Source organism: Chrysochloris asiatica, unplaced genomic scaffold, assembly GCF_000296735.1.
Source record: "Chrysochloris asiatica unplaced genomic scaffold, ChrAsi1.0 scaffold00460, whole genome shotgun sequence".
Classification (NCBI taxonomy): Eukaryota; Metazoa; Chordata; class Mammalia; order Afrosoricida; family Chrysochloridae; genus Chrysochloris; species Chrysochloris asiatica.
The window spans coordinates 787,190-791,149 of NW_006408978.1; positions in this window are offsets into that span (position 1 = coordinate 787,190).

The following is a 3,960-nucleotide window of genomic DNA, read 5'->3' on the forward strand; positions in this document are numbered from 1 at the left end:
ATGGCCCAGGATCAGGCAATGTTTCATTCTGCTGTGCATAGGGTCACCATGAGTTGGTGTCATTCAATGGCACCTAACAACAACAACAACAAAGGCAAGCTTATCAGCTGCTCCTCGCAAACCCTATACAGGGTCGCTATTTGTAGGAACTGACTTGACAGTACTTAACAACAAAAACAAGGCATAACTAATTTTGTTGTTGTTGTTTTTAAGTGTGGTTAGCAGTCAAGTGTTTATCCTGCAGTGCCATACCAGAGCCCTAACTATTTTGTCATTAAAATGTCAACTTAACTTGTTATGGTTCAGTTTTGGGTTTGACTTAATGACATATTTGGATCAAACAAGTGGTAATCCACTTGCTAATACAAGCTTCCAACTATCAGTTGTCCTATTAATCTCATTGGCTGTAACTCTACTCCATGGATACTTACCATTTGCCATGAGTTGGCTCTGATTCAACTCAACCCCTTCTATGTTGGAATACAACTATGACAAGGTTTTAAAAGATTGATATTTTAGATATAGTGGTCATTTCTTTCTTCTAAGGCTCTTCTAGGTGGATGTTGGCATCCTGATGTGGCGCAGTAGCATAAGCATTAGATAACAAGGTTGATTTCAAACCACAAGGCCAGCAGTTCAAACCCACCAGCTGCTCCTCGGAAACTTTATAAATGGTTGCTATGAGTCAGAACAGACTAGAGAGCAATTAGTGACAATAACAAGTAGACTCAAATTTCCAGCCATTATTTAGAAGCAGATCTTGTGAAACATTTGCACCACCCAAAGACTTCCTACCATTAACCTCAGATGTTTTCATGCACTGTGAAAACAGGTAGAAGTGACTAAATAGAGTGGCTATCTCTGGGATGTGGAATTCTAAAGTCTTGGTAGATACAGCACCTATGTGGGGCTTCTTTCTTCTTTTCTGAGTGATGCTATTGTATATCGATCCCTGGATTTGTGCTAGAAAGGTTGGAACTAGTAGTGTTTTATGAGTGATGACTCCTTTTCTTTGTGGAACATTTGTCAGTTATGGTATGGGAATAAACATGTTTCTTCATTTCTCTCATTCCTGAAATTCTCCAGCAAGCAATTTAGAGAGTTGAAAATACATGTAGCCTGGAGACTATAACAAAAGAATTAAAAAAAATAAAATGATCCAAACTATAATAATCAAAATTAAGCTTTCTTTCTAGATGGATATTTCATAGCCTGAAAATGTAGTACACAGAAAGGCTTATATAACAGATTCATGCCAGGAATGCTCAGAAACAAAATCTGAAACACTGGTGATGCAAATTTGACTATGACTCTCATGAAGGACTGAAGCAATTGACTGCTACAAATCAGAAAACTAACTTTGTCCCGAAGGTTCCTTTTAATTGAGGTTAACTGCTATGTTGCCTTAATTACTGAATTTTCCTTAGTACTCCTAGCACAATATTCCACTGGCCTTGTCTCCAGCAATATCTGTTGAGATGTGAAAAAATTAGCACAAGCTGAAAGCAGGAACAGCATAGTAAACTAACCCCTTAAAGACTGGATTCATTCTTGGGAAGGCCCACTGCTAATGATTTCTCAGTAAATTGAGCTGTGGTCATTTAAGCAGAATACATTTCCCCCAAACATCCACCCCCAACAATATGTTTAACATACATGGAGAGAGATAGATGTTCTCACATCCCAACATGGCAAATTAATATGTCTCTAAGAGCCCTTCATTTCTCTCCCTATCTATGACGTCTCTTCCCTTTTTTTATGAAGAAATCTCTTTCCCCACCAATCTGCAACAGAGACTGGGAATCTCAAACCTTTCAGCTATTTCTAATCCTAATGCTATTTGGACTTACCAAGCAATCAGAAGTGCCAACATGAAAATTCATGGTACCCACCAGATGCATTAACATATTTCTTCAGGAGCATCCTCTATTCCTGCTTTTGATGTTAATATATTCCAGTAACTAGCTTCAAGAGAAGTCTCCTGTTTCTCTCTGCCCTAGGGCTAGATGAATCTTTTCCAATGAACAATATAGCTATTATAAATCTTGGAAAGTGTGAAATTTTGTGAATTTACCATAGTAAATTATTTTTTGGTCAAATGTGCTATCCTCTGTCTGTTTCACTTGGCTTAAAAGGAACTGAACTACTAGTGCCAAGCTCAGCAATTAGAACTGACCACCTACAGAATTCAATTAAAGAAATGAGAAAACGATATGTTTTCCTCCAAAGCAAATGCTTGACATTTGTTTCACAACTTTTAGTGTCTTATAGAGAATTAAATAATGAGCTAGGAATTGACAATGTTTGCCTTATCATTTAACCTTATTATGGTTTCCTACCACATATTTCCTGGGCTAGGTCAGGCCTTCCTGACATTGGCAGTGTATACCTTTCATTTGGTGCTTTCAGTTTAAATAACAATATTTAAATCATGTAAAGGTGTTATAGACTGGGATCTCAAATGGATTTATTTATTTATTTTTCCATCAGAGCCATTTTCTTAAAACACTAGTTTCTCAACTACTTCATTTACTCTTTGTGTAACTGGTATTTATAAGGAGTCCTGGTAGAGTAGTGGGTTATAGGTTGGGCTGCAAACTGCAAGGTCAGCAGTTCGAGTTTATCAGCCGCTCTCCGGGAGAAAGATGAGGCTTTCTGCTCCAGTAAAGATTTATAGCCTTGGCAACTCTATACAGGGTCGCTATGAGTCAGAACCACCTTGATGGCACACAACCATAAAGAAGGACTATTGATTTCATACCATGAAATTAAGCTGTCAGTTTAGCTGTGACTTAATAAGAACTTCTTTTAAAAGCACCATGGAGCAAAGCATGAGTCTTCATCATCCTCTTTCTCAAGCCCTGAGATTCTTCTTAAGAAACTTTCAGTTTTTCTTCCATAGAAATTACACAAACACTTGAATATTTATATATCTTTCCAGTTCAAAAGCATGTGTGTGTAAAAGTTGATCTCTTTATTGCATATAAAAGGTATCACATTGCATCCAACATTCTTTATCTTGTTTTGTAAGTTTGTTCATTTAACTATGGTATTTTTGAGATCTATATGTGAAAGCTTTTAGATGTCACATATTCATTTCAGCCAGTGTGCATTATTTGATTATATCCTAGGATTTAAGTCATTTATTTTCTCTTGCTCATTATAAATAAAGCATCCAAGGACATTCTTTTTTTTTTTTTTTTCTTAAATGTTTTATTGTGAATTATGTGATAGTTTACATGGGAGAACATTAATTTTACATTCATTCTATCGTATATTGTCTCATTGCCATGGTTACAATCCCCTCCATGCATCATCAACCAACCAAAGGGTATACCAAGGACATTCTTGACAAGTCTCTTGGTGCCCACGTGTAAGAATTCCTATGTAATATATACCTAGAACTGGAATTGTGGGTTCTAGGACAGACACATTTTAAACTTAGTGTTAAGTGCTGTGTGAGTCAGTTCAGGCTCATAGTCACCCAGTTCTGACTCATCGTCAGTTGAACCACCGACTTTGCCATTAGTAGTTCAGTGTTTATCCTACAGTACCATATCAGGACTCCTTTAACTTACTTGTTGTTAAGTGCTGTTAGGTTGGTTCTGACTCACAGAGATGCTACATAGGGTTTCTAAGGAGCATTTGGTGGGATTGAACCATCAGCTTTGCATTAGGCATCTAGTGCTTACTCTTCAGCACCATACCAGGGATTGCCAAATTCTTCTACAAAGTAGTAATAGCGAGTAACTCTCACTTGATAGTGAATGGTGTCTGTTTCTCCACCAGACAAAATTTTCCAACTTTTAGTATTTTGATACTTAAAAATAAAAATTTTGCCAAATGAATAGTTACAAAAATTAATTTTAAAATGCATGAATTTGTGTTTTCATAACACCGTGTGAGATTATAAATTCTTATATGAAAAATTTCCCTTGGCACTGCATTTTTTGTCAATGT